General features: G+C 36.9%; 1 protein-coding gene across 2 annotated transcripts in view; it reads left to right on the forward strand.

The window, feature by feature from the left end:
* The window catches only part of CMSS1 (cms1 ribosomal small subunit homolog), a 370,501-nt gene that overhangs the window by 59,508 nt on the left and 296,892 nt on the right, over positions 1 to 14,101 (forward strand). The window lies entirely within an intron of this gene.

Below are 14,101 nucleotides of genomic sequence, written 5' to 3' on the forward strand. Positions count from 1 at the left end.
AGATGAGTAATTTTAGTAGCTTGAGTCCTTTTAAAACCTCTTTTAAAATTACATTAAAATAGGATTGCTTCCTATTATGCTGTACATATGTCTGTAGAATTATTGTTTCCATATGTTTTGTCAAACGGGAATGATGAAAATAGTCTGCTCGCTTCATTTTCTTAGTGTGGAGTGGAGAAAGGATGTTTGCAGAGTTGTTAGTGGAAATGGTGTGGAATAAAGATGCAGGGCACAACATTAAATGTATGTCGTCTTCACTAAATTGGGAGTTATTCTAGATCATTATTCTAGATCACTCTTAAGTACCTACTGAGAAACCTAAAGTAAACTCACTCTTGCTTTTCATATACAGTATACTATTTTAAGAGAAGTGAATTACACATACTCTTCAGCCGAACTAAAAATTTAATATTTGATTTGCAATCGTGTACTAACATTTTGGATGTTGAGTTTATTAGTTTTGTTAGTTTTAACTCTTCTGCCCTATACTTGTGAATTGCATTGTAATCTTTTGTCTCCTGTGCTTACCTCATACTTATTAAACATCCTTTTTGAGATTTTTATGCTACATTTTTTATTACAAATGAGGTTAAATGACTTTTATGAAAGTTGTATGATGCGTAAACACCTGAATCTCAGCCCCAAACTGATAGCATGCTTTTACCCCAAAGCTAACAGTTTTGTAGCTTGTTTTGTATCTTTTTCCCTCTGATAGGCAAATAAGTTTCCTAACATTTAACATTACCATTTGTTTCTTTCTCACATATCCATACTCAAGTTTTGCATTTATTTTCACTCTTTTGACTTGCTGGTTCCCATGACATATGTTAGTATTATTTCTTCCTTTCCTTTAGCTCTATTCTGAGGAATAGAGAAAAGAGGATTAGGGTTTCTACTCCTTGTATGCCTTTGCCTGGTACACTACTTGCCTGGTTACATTACTAATGTGTTACTCCTGAAACATCAGTCTCTTGAACCAGCTATGACTCAGCTTTCCAAGTGAGGTCATAGTTATGTGACCACTGTCTTCAGGAACCAATATTAATAGCCCTCATTTGTTGAGCTTTTAGATCATACCTACCCCCATACTTAGTGCTTTACAAGCATTTCATCATTTAATTTTCACAACACATTTTGATGTGATATGATCCATACTTTTCAGATAAAGACATTTAGAAGGCTAAAGTGGCTTGACCAAGATCACACCGCTACTAAAGTAATGATATAGGGATTTAAAGCAATGTTTACATGTATAGCCTTCTACATATATAGTCTTACATATATAGCCTTCTTCTACATAAATAGTCTTGTCTTCTCTTAAGAGTTTGCTCAGAATCTCTCAGAGGTGTATTTGGTAAAGGAGTGTTCAGATTTAACTGAGAAGTTTCTCTATTTTCTAGACTGAATCTTGAACTGGGAAAGCCAAGATTCATCCTCTTTTTTGTGGATTTGTGGATTTACTGACAGTTTTCTGGAAGGTGGCAGCAACGTGTCTTGTTCTAGTAAAATTAGAATATCATCACCATTTCACTTCAAACGAAAGTCAAGGGTTTTGAGGGAGCAGGACCTTTAACTGATACAAGAGTACCCTGGGTGGTGTATTGCAAACTCCAACCAGGTGTTGGCATTGTGTGCCATTGGCCACATAAGTAGATGAGTAGACTTTTATTTCCTTCCCTCTTTCAGCCAAAATTCTTTCTGAGATGCAATTTTTATTCTCTTGGTTTCTGAAATTTTCTTCATTTGTGAAATTCTCTTGGTTTCATTTGTGAAAATAGTAGTTATGATCACTGTGCCTCAAAATTGGCTGAGAGAGTTTTACTTCCTAACCTTGTTCTGTCCAATTACTGTGTGACTTTCTTTTCATTTTATAATCAGGAATTTCCTACAAATAAGTATACCTAGACACCAAGGTCCTTTCTACAATTAGTAATCTGAGTTTATGATCTAAGTCAGCACTAGCTTTAAGCTGTTATTTAGAAATGATACAAAGAAATTTTTCTACCAAGTTCATTGCTTTCTAATGCGGGAGAAGGGGTTTGTAGGTAACAAGGCAAGAAACAAGGAGATATCAACTAGATTTACCTATATTATATTATGTCAAAAACAGCTTAATATCACCAGTTTCCCTGGTTCAAGCTAATTGTCAGGAGGCCATGACAATGACCACATTAACAGGTGTTATTAGTGAAGTCAGTTGCTACTGACCATAATTACAACATCATCATTATTTAACTTTTAAAAAATACCATTAATGTACTGCGAATCACATCAAGCCAGTTCCTCTTTTTGAAGTAACTGCTCTTATTTTCTTTCATGTCTTCTCTCCCTGCCTTTGTTTCTTCTTTTGACTGGTCAAGTCTTTCAGTCATCCAAATATAGTAAGTGACAAAGAAGCAGTAATTAATGGGATGTTTCTTGCAGCTACCCAAAATTTTCACTGCTGGTCCTTTGATCAGTTAAGCAGTGGTACGCTCTGCTCCCTAGGAGCTCTGCTTTGAGCTATGAGATGGTAATGCTAAGTATATGACATGTTTGCTTCTTTGCCTCTGTGAGATAGTATATATGGAAACACTGTCATGTACAAAGAAAAACAGCAAGACCTGTATAAGACCTGGTCTTATGGACCTGGTCCTGTATAAGAAGCTGAACAGAGTGGGAACAGACCCAGGATTGCATAGGGAGAGGTATAGCTCCATGGTCCTGCATTGCTTCAGACTACAGTTGGATTGGCCAGAATATGAGCTTTTGGTGTTTATTCCACCCCACGCTACCTTCTACCACCTTACCCACAGGCTTCTTGCAAAGCAGCTTTGCCACTGAGCACTGGATAACCTTGCCATGGGTCCGATCCTGTGCTTGTCCTTTCTCCTCTGCTGCTACACAACTTAGGACAAAGGCTGAAGGGACCTATAGGCAACTGTGAATGTGGAGCCAAAGGAGATGTCTGTGGTAAAAGCACCTTCTCTCCATGCCCTAGACAATCATTTTTCTAATCAACCTCATTTCTTCACTCGTCTTTCACTCTTTCAGTTCTTTGGGTGCCACCTGTCTGGCTCTGTACATGTAGGTACCCGCATGAAATATATCACATCTCCGCACTTAAACTGTACTTTAAGAGCCTTTAACCAGCAGACCTTAATATACATACGAACTGCAGTAACTGAATATACATATGAACTGCAGGTTTATATATATAGACCCTCTTTACTTTTATCTGTAGCCTGAATCTCTAGTCCCAGGCCTATATATAGTCCGCAAAGTTTCCAGAAGGCTTCCAATTATTCTGCTCATACTTCAGCTGACTATGACTCTAGAACAGTGACATATGTACCTTGAGAACTGATTACAGTAGTAGTGTCCATGTGATGCTAGGGAATGGGAAGTCCTTTGTTATTAAAACATTAAAATGATGATATTTTGTGGTTTTAAAATTAATTTTAAAATTTTTGTTTTAAAATTAATTTTAAAATTTTTGTTTTAAAATTAATAGGCACCCTTCATAATTTGGAAAATGCATAAAAGTAAAAAATTTTACATGTAGTCCTACCACATGAATACTGCCAACTATTAACAATTCAATGTACTGTGTTTCTTTTAGTCTTTTTCTAAGCATTTGTAAAGCATCATTTTCATAGTGTGGATGGACCCTGTATGTGTATGTATATGTGTGTGTGTATATTATGTTTCTTTTTGCCTTTATTATATATTTCTGAATCATGTTAGTGGCTTTTCTGTAGACATTGGGTTATTTAAAAGCACATATTTACATATTCTCCCTAGCATTGGTGGTCACAAAGCCAACCACTGCCTGTTGGCCCCCTAACATTGCCACGGTCTTGTTCCTCATCAAACAAAGCAAGGAAGTCTATTTAATAAGGAATCATCTGTTGGCAAGAGACTTCCTACCCTTGGTTTACAGGGGATGCCATAAGTTGGCTGTGGACTCTAGTGAGCATACTAGTAGGTGAGTAGAATGACTTAGAGAGAATGAAGAATTGATAATGTGATGCCACCATAAGATTATTAAATGGGAAGCAGGAAAAATCTGTTACTTAGGTCCAGTCCATTTGCTTATTTATTCCTACAAACATTTTGTGTTTCCTTGGTAACTAATAATAGTTTTGAGAAAATGTTGAACTCACAAGTATTACTGCAGAAGTGAAAAAAAACCCTCAAATCACAGAAATTAGAGACGGAAAAGACCTATTAGGTCATCTTCCCTGTCCCTTGCCAGTACAGATTGTTCTCAGTGCTTTGTTCAGTCCATTTTTTAAAGGGACCTTGTCATATAATTTGTAGCCCATCTCTCTCTCTTTTTTTTTTTTTTTTTCTGAGAGACAGTCTCACTCTGTTGCCCAGATTGGAGTGCAATAGTGCAATCTCGGCTCACTGCAACCTCCGACTCCTGGGTTCAAACAATTCTCCTGCCTCAGCCTCCCTAGTAGCTGGGATTATACATGTGTGCTACCACGCCTGGCTAATTTTTGTATTTTTAGTAAAGATGGGGTTTCACCACGTTGGCCAGGCTGGTCTCGAACTCCTGACTTCAGGTGATCTGCCCGCCTCGGCCTTCCAAAGTGCTGGGATTATAGGCGTGAGCCACCGTGCCTGACCCATTTCTTTTTTAAGTAATACATTTTTAAAGAAACCACTGACAGATTTTCCCATGTAGATGTGGAGCTTGATTCAGGGTAAGTATTTGCAGAGAAAGACCTGTGGATTCAAAGTACAATTGAACAAGTTTTGTTAGTTGGAAGTCATTGGAATAGTTTAGGATGTCTTTGGAATGGTTGACCAACTAAGAGTAGAACAGTTAGGTAAATTGGATTTACATGTTTTCTTTTATCTTTGGAACTCAAATAGAGCAATTCATGAGCATAAATTTTAATTATAAACTTCAAGGCTCATTGAAATGGTCCTAGAAAGCCTGAGAAAATAAAGCATCCAGGAAGTAAAAAAATAAGAGTAAAACTATTTCTTCTAAGATTATTTTTATGAAAATTACATTTTATAATGTCCCTTTCTGTTCGAAATTCTGCTTTGTCCATTATTTACATAGTCAATTGCTTGATATGAAGGTGGCTTCTAATTGTAAAATCCTTTCCTTTTGTCTGGCAACTTCTTCCAGACTCTGGAAGGACAAAATAAAACTGTCTCATATAAGCAGTCAGTGGTGGTGGTAAGACTAAATCTTCCACTTCCTCATATAATGGCTGGAAATGTCTTCACTGAGAAAAATGAACAAATTAAGAGTAAAAAGTGTGCTTAGAGTTTTATTAAGAAGAATGATCATTTCATAAAATCATATTTTAGGGTATAAGAAGCCTTAGAAAACATCTGATCTTCTTCTTGCCACTCTCTGTTCCCCATTTTTAAATAGATGAGATAACTGGAGCTCAGAGAGGTTAAGGGACTTGCCCCAAGGTCACACAGTAAATTGGTGACCCAGTCACTGTGTTTTCTGGGACTGAATGTTTCTTTTGGGAAACATGAAAAAATGGCACAGTGTGATTAGTATGTGAAATCCCAATTAATCATAGAGTAATTTACCTAGCTTATACTAACTGCAAAACTAATTTGGAACATTAATGAGCTAGTTATCTACTTTATGGATTAGAAATGTTTTCTTTTGTTGCATTTGCTTTAAATTGGAGATTTATAGATTGCTGCTTATCATCTCAGGCCACTAAGATTGGCCACATGTCAAAACCCTAATGGAGATGTCTGAACTTTTAATATAAATTTCTATGTTATCATGTAATACCATTATCTTGCATGCTTGCCAATTGGGGGTTCTGTACATGAGAAATTCTATTATAATTTATGTCACTAAGCATCCAGTCTACATCATAAAATGTAGATTTGGAAGATATGTCAAAAGTCTTGTGTCTACCCTTAGATTGAATTCTCTCTCAAAACTTCAGTGTTTTGTCCAAGAATTGGTACATGCACAGTCTAGTTGTCATTAATCAGTGCCAAACAGCTCCAGAGATTTTTTACTTCCCCAACAAGTCCATTCCGTTCCAAACTGAGAACTGGCTGCTTCTAACTTCCACTCATTGTTCTTCATCTTTCCATGACACCATGTTGAACAAATGCATTGCTTTGACATAAAAGCCTTTTAAATATTTGAAAAGTTTGTCTTGAGTCTTCAGTTATTCCTATATTATATCATTTTAGTCTTTTCACACCCTGTGTCCAAAAGGTTGGTGCTTAGAATGAACAGATTATTTCATCATGATTATTTCAGCATTATCAGAGTTATCCTCCCCTTTTATAGGCTATGTGAATGTGTGTGTTGGCTGGGGGGTGTTGTATAAACATAGATTTTCTTACCATTTTAGACAACCATATCACACTGCTGAGTCAAAGAGCTTACTGATCATCAGTCTTCTAATGAACAACCACACACTCAAATATTGTCGTCATGTACTGCTTCTATGATAATCTAGGATAATCACTTCTATACTGGTTTTGTTTCTATGACTTCATTGTTATAATAATAACAAAAACAATAATAGGTGACACATTTAATGTTTAATTGATGTCAGACACTACACGCTTTACAAATAGTAACAACTTTAATCCACATAATAACCCTATGGGATAGATAACTGAGGAACAGAGAGGTTAGGTAATTTGAGATCACAGAGCTAGGGAATGATGGCACCAGAGTTTAAACTGCATACTGACTCCAGCAACTTCTGGGGAAAATCACACTCAGTGTTTTGTAGTAAGATTTGGATTTAGGGGGTAAACAGTACTAACAGAGAGTTACAGAACTTTGTACTTCTCTCATCTGCCATTTAGTTCATTGGACTTGAACTATGGGCTAGGAGAGTGAGAGTGGATCTTGGAGATTATCTAGTTAGCAACCCTTATAGTTCATGGAACTAAGACCCAGGCTGTGCAGTAGCCTGTTCAGGGATATGCAGATGGGAAAAGCTCAAGCCAGAATGGAGTGCTTTTTTACTGAAGAATTCTAAAATGTTTCTGCTTCATATAATATCCTCTCTCTGTCCTTTTTCCCCTTCTTTCTCCTTGTCTTCTCTCCCTTTTTATTTATGGTGCTATCAGTGCTAGAACAACAATAATAGAAAGTACATGGAAAAGATCACTTAAGATCCTACCACACCATGTTTTAAACTATTTTCATGTATTGCTGATTTCTGAATCTGTAAGTTCTTTATCTTGTTAGATTATGACATAGATTTAAGAATCTCATCAAATAAATGATGAATCTCATCAATTGCATTGATTTAAGTTTCATAGCTCAAATATGGAACCTCTGTAAAGAAGTTCCAGGGAGTGGAAAGGGAAGGGAAAGGAATTGCTGTCATTTATTAAGAGCCTACTGTCTGTCAGTCACTCTGCCTACCTGCTGTCTCTGTTGTCTCAAACTTCCTTCCCACTTTATGGGATTCTGTAGGAGGACCAGCACAATACCCTGCACAAAGTGAGCATTCTGCAAACCTAAAGAACGAGGAAATGAATGAAAGGAAGTGCTTTGAATTCAGCAGAAGAAAGAGATAACAGTCATGTGCGAACTACTCCCACCTATTGCCTATTGACTGTTAGCTTTCAGTTCATTTTTGTACAATTTAACCATTGAGACAAATGTGTATACAGGATACCATGTAATGCTGTTTACAGGTATAGATTTTGGTTCTTGTACTTTTGAAGCAGCTGAATACTGATAAGGCCTGAGTCCAGAAACTATTTTTTTCCTTCATTTAATCAGGTTTCTTTACTTCCTTGACCACAAATATTGTTTGCTAAGGAAATTTCTTCTTTGGGATGGTATTTAACCATGCAAGTGGGGAAAATTGTGCTACGATACTGCTCTGACAGCCTGTGGACTTGAGGGATAAAAACTGCAGTAGCAGAGTTTCCTTTCAGCAGTCAACTATAGGCTCAGTCACTTCTTGACGAAACATAAGTTAAAATAGTGCTGATTTCTTTTTAAACATAATCAATTCTAACGGAAACTGTTCCAGCTGAGTTTGGAAACACACAGAAGCAGCCTTCAGTTACCATTAAGGCTATTGCCCTAGTAATACCAAAGAGACTCTTTCAGCCTACTTATTTGTATTGGATGCTTGTAGGGCTACTTCATGGGGACCTGGTGTTGACTCTCAGTGACTTCCACTTTGACTCTGAGATTTATCTCCAAATGCTGATGCATTCGAAGATTTATAGAAGCACAAACTTATCTTATTATTGCTAATTTGTCCCATTACTAGACTGTGCCCCTTAGAGTTATAATTATGACTAGCCCAATTATATTTTATTGTCGTGCCCTTTTTTGGCAAAAATAAAATTTCTTTGTTAAACTTAAGGATTTAAAATTTAGCACAAGTTCATAAACTTACTTTGATACTTCTTCATTTCCTTTTTAAAAATACATCAGTAGACTCAAAATATAAAAGTGGCTTAGGGCTCACTTGACCTCTGAAAGGTGCTGACTGACTTAGTTAAAAACAATATTTGTCTATCTATATCTCTGTCATCTATTTGTGGCTATTATGTGTTGAAACTTTGTGGAACAGATGTCTTTCTCCCTTCTTCTTCCCTCCTCTCTGCCCAGAACAGACACACACAAACACACACATGTACACACAGAGACTTGAAGCCTTTTATGTACATTTACCAACTACTACAACAAGAAGAAATGAAGAACAATACAGCTCAACTCTGTAGATCTAGAATGGGGAATCTACTTCCCAAAGGCTGTATGCAGTATCTTTTCATCGAGTCACGGTAGCCTCCAACAACTAGTAGCAAGTAGCACCCTTTGTGCATGAGGATATTTCTGATTAAAAATCCACGTTTGTTGATAATGTTTGTTCACTGTAAAGGAATTGAGTGGATAAAAGAGGTATTACACTTTCCTTTCTATATCAAGGAAGGTGGAATATTCAAACAGAACACTCTGTATGTGTGCACACATGCACATGTACGTGAGTGAGAGATAATTTATAGATATAGAAGAGTCCTACTGTATTCTCTTAAGAGGTTTTCAGCAACTATTTGTTGAATACCTTCTGTGTGTTTATCACTATGCTGAGTTCCTGGTGAGAGGGGAATGAGTGTAAAGCAGGGATGTCCAATCTTTTGCCTTCCCTGGGCCACACTGGAAGAAGAAATCTCTGTACCATACATAAAATACACTTAACACTAATGATACCTGATGAGAAAAAAAAAATCGGAAAAAAAATCTCATGTTTTAAGAAAGTTTATGAATTTGTGTTGGGCTACATTCAAAGCTGTCCTGGGCCACTTGCAACCCATGGACCACGGCTTGGACAAGTTTGGTGTACAGCACATTCCTGCCCAGATTTTGTGGGGGTAGATAGAACAAACAAATGAACAAAGGCCAAAAAAAAAATTCACATTTAATTAAGATATTGAGTTGGGTGAAGTAAGAATATTTTTAAAATATCAGTTAGGTGGCCAGCGTGGTGGCTTATGCCTGTAATCCCAGCACTTTGGAAAGCTGAGGTGGGCAGATCACTTGAGGTTAGGAGTTCGAGACCAGCTTGGCCAACATGGTGAAACCCGTCTCTACTAGAAACCAGTCTCTACTAGAAATACAAAAGTTAGTCAGGCATGGTGGTGGGCACCTGTAATCCCAGCTACTCAGGAGACTGAGGCAGGAGAATCGCTTGAACCTGGGAGGCAGAGGTTGCAGTGAGCCGAGATCATGCAACTGCACTGCAGCCTGGGCAGCAGAGAGAGACTCCATCTCAAAAAAAAAGTATTGGCCGGGTGTGGTGGCTCGTGCCTGTAATCCCAGCACTTTGAGAGGCTGAGGTGGGCGGATCACCTGAGATTGGGAGTTTGAGACCAGCCTGACCAACATGGAGAAACCCCGTCTTTACTAAAAATACAAAATTAGCCGGGCATGGTGGCATGCCTGTAATCCCAGCTACTCGAGAGGCTAACAGGAGAATCACTTGAACCCAGGAGGAGGAGGCTGCGGTTAGCTGAGATCGAGCCATTGCACTCCAGTCTGGGCAACAACAGCAAAACTCCATCTCAAAAAAAAAAAAAAAAAAAAAGTATCAGGCCTAGAAATATCTGGTAGATCTTCATCAGACGTTAAAGTTCATTTGGACCTTGAAGGGTGAGTAAGGCATTCCAGGAAGGAGAATGGTGAATCAAAGGAACCCTGGATTTACTATAGTCATTGGTTGGCTCTCATGGAGCAGAGCTGGGCCTCTGCAGGCAGTTGTGCATGTGGTGGATATCACAGCCATGGTTGAGAGGTCACATAAGATGGGTCCAGACTACGAATAGGTCTTAAAATTTAAGTAGTGGGGTCTGGGTTTTAACTTCATGTTACAGACAGTTGGGTGCCATCAGCAGCTTTTGAGCAGTTGAATAACATATTGAAAGCAGTTTTAAATGAATCATGGCATTGTTAGAAAATTCTTTTTCAATTTCTTATATAAGTGCAATATATTCATATGAAATGGAACTGGGAATACCCAGATATACATATAATATAGATATGGATATGATGTAGACATTGAGATAGGGCCTCATTCTGTCACCCAGGCTGGAGCGCAGTGGCACAATCATGGCTCACTGCAGCCTCGACCTCTTGGGCCCAATTCATACTCCCTACTCCCACCTCAGCCTCCCAAGTAGCTGGGATGACAGGTGTGCACCACCACACCTGGCTAATTTTTTTTTTTTTCCATAAAGATGGGGTTTTGCCATGTTGCCCAGGCTCATCTTGAACTCCTGGGAAGGTTCAAGCAATCCACCCACCTTGGCCTCCCAAAGTACTGGGATTACAGGCATGAGCCACTGTGCCTGGCCTCCTATTGTATATTAATGCTTCTCTTAGGTACTACCTTCGGACAAGTGGTGATGTGGAGCAGCATCTATTGAAAAATTTTAAATGTCTGCTCTGAGAATAAAAATAAAATGGGTCTATGAAGTTGTAATTAAATAGGAGACTTTATTTTGAGCTTATTAAATATTAGAATAGCTGTCAGAGGGCCAGGCATTATGTTATGCACCTGTTGCTACTTGGGAGGCTGAGGTGGGAGGATCACTTGAACCTGGAAGGTTGAGGCTACAGTAAGCCATGATCATGCCACTGCACTTCAGCCTGGGCAGCAGAGTGAGACTCCATAGCTTAAAAAAAAAAAAAAAAAAAAAAAAAAGTGACTGCTAGAGAATGGTTCTTTGACCCATTTACTTGATAAGTAATTATGATTTACCAAAGGTTCTTCCCAGAGAAAAGTTGGTGGCTGGGTAAAGATTTCTCAGGCTACAACAAACAAAACAAAACAAAAGCACCCCTGAATATTAATGAATTGGTTCGTTGCTTGGTTTTGTAGAGGTGCCTGTTTGATCTATCACTGAAAATAGAGAGAGGCTCTTTATGTTTTAGGTATACCCTCCTAACTGCTTAACCTATCAACAATTTTATATACTGGCTGTGGGAGGTAAAGTAGAGAAAAGAATCTTCTTAGACTGCTTTTTGTGGAGATATGAACACTTTATCTTCATTTTTCTCTCTTCCAGCGAAAGAAATTCTATAATCATCTTTGCTGATTCACTTTGATGTTTCATAAATTTCATTGCAAAAAAATAACTCTGCTAAGAACTTTAGCTTGTCCCTTTTCTCTCCATGATCTTATTGGGCTTTCATCTCTTTACTTAGTTGTTTAGAATTGTGCTTCTTAATTTTTAAAAACATATTTTTAGGTAGAGGAAGAGCATCTTGTTTGTCATCGATTACATTATATTCAGAGAATTTGATCAGTATGTTATCTATCCTTTGACATTAAGGTTTGTTTCATGGCCTCACTACATGGTTACTTTTTGTTCAGGTTCTCTATCTGCTTGAAGATAATTTATGTTTTGTGAAACTTAACAGTTTTCTCTATATAAAGCTTTTTAATTGTGTTGTTAAGATCTTCTGTAACCTTACTGATTTTTGTCTGCTTGGTTTATTAATAACTAACAAGGATGTGCTATACTCTCCCACTGTGATGATGGATTAGTTTGTCCTTGTATTTCTGGCAATTCTTGCTTTACGTATTTTTAGATGCACACAAATTCAAACTGTTCCTAGGAAATAGAATCTCTTCATATTATATAATAATGCTTTATAGATGTTTTTAACTTTAAAGTTCATTTTGTTTGATATTAACATAGCTACATAATCTTTCTTTTAATTAGTAGTTACTAATGTCTTTTCTGACCTTTTACTTTCAGCTTTACCATACCCTTATGTTCTGGTGAGTCTCATATAAATAACCTATAGCTAGGAATTATAATTGTTAAAATTGCTTTAATCCAGTTTTACAATTTTTGTCTTTTAGCAGGATCATTTTGTCTAAGTTTATAGAAATTATTTGCTGTCTTATTTGGCAATTCCATTTGTACCATCTTTTTGTTGCTTTTATCTCATTTCTTGGCTTCTTCTGAATTTTATTTTTATCCATTTCCTCTCTCTCTCTACCTTGTAATACATACTGTATTCCTATTAGAGATTAATGACCCTATAAATTCCATCTCACAAGTTAAATTCTCAAAAGTCTAAAGCTACTCAGTATATTAATCCTCCTCCAAAAAAATCTAAGGACTTCAAAACACTTTTAATTCCTAGCATACCCTCCCAGTTTTTATATTATTGTTATTATATATTTTAGTTCTATCTTTAATTCCATAGGACATTATAATCTATTATTGTTCTATTAGTCAATTATTGGTTTAGATATACCAATATATTTAACACTTTCTTTGCCTGTTATTTCTTCTTTTATTCCAGACTTCTCTCTGGGACCACTTTCCTTCAATCTAAATGCATCCTTTTGAAGTTCCTTTAGTGGAAGCCTGCTCTTTGCACACTCTATTTATTTGAATCTGTCTTTATTTCGCCATCGTTCTTGAGGATTTTTAATGGGTATAGAATGCTTGGTTGAGACTTGTTTTCTGTCAGTACATTGAAGATATTATTCTACCAACTTCTGGTTTCCCATTTTACTGTTGAAAAATCATCTATCTAATTGTCATTCCTTTTTTCCCTGGCTGTTTTTATGATCTTCCCTTTGTCTTTGATATTATACTATTTCATTTGTATGTACTTAAGTGCAGATTTCTTTTATTTTGTCCTTACCAGGTTTCATTGAGCTTCCTGAGTCTGTAGATTAGTGTCTTTCTTCAGTTCTAGAAAATTCTTAGTTTATATTAACATTTCAAATATGGCTTCTGAACAGTTTTTTCTCTCCTTAATCTCTTATAACCTAGATTAGACACATGTTAAATTTTCTTTATCTTCACATCCCTTAACTACTCTTCAGTTATTCCATCTGTTTGACTTTCCAGACTATATTCTGTATAATTTCTTTGAATTTTTCTTCCAGTTTACTAATTCTCATTCCTTGATCTGCAGTTGTTACCTATTTCATTTCCCAAAGTTTCTCTTTGTTTTTCTAGTTTGACCATTTTCTATAGTCTTTTACTTTTTAAACTAGAAATATCAATCCGCTGTTTTTTTTTCTGACATATTAAGTATGTCTTACATGCTGTCTGATTATTTAAATATCTGAGGTCTTTGCAGCTCTGATTCTGCCGTTTTATGTCGCTGGCTTTCAATAATTGTATGTTATTTTCTGTATGCTTTCAGATTTTTTTATATGAACTCACATATCTTAGAATTTTATATGTAGGAATTCCTTGAGCCCTGAGTTGAAGGTAGTTTCCTCTAGAGCGGATTTCCATTTGTGCCAAATGCCAAGGGGTATTTTCAGCCTAAAATCTTTTTAAACTGAATTTTTTGACCTAGGATCTTCGGGATTTTTTTCTTTTGTTTTTGTTTTTTTTCAGACCACCCAGTTAGTGTGAATCTGCAAATTCTCCTGTGGGCTAGCTTGTTAGTATACCTTCTCAGTGGAGTGTATTTTCCCTCTAACTCCCAATGCCATAGTTCATGGAAAGCAGTTTTCCTTGCAGTCCTTTAGAGGTTGATTTTGTTTCTAAATTACCCTTTCATCTGGGTAATGTGGGTACTTCCATCTGGGCATTCTGACAGTTTAGCTCTTTGAAATCTCAGCTTTATGTGGGACTGGGAGGA

This window comes from Pongo pygmaeus, chromosome 2 (assembly GCF_028885625.2).
Source record: "Pongo pygmaeus isolate AG05252 chromosome 2, NHGRI_mPonPyg2-v2.0_pri, whole genome shotgun sequence".
Lineage (NCBI taxonomy): Eukaryota > Metazoa > Chordata > Mammalia > Primates > Hominidae > Pongo > Pongo pygmaeus.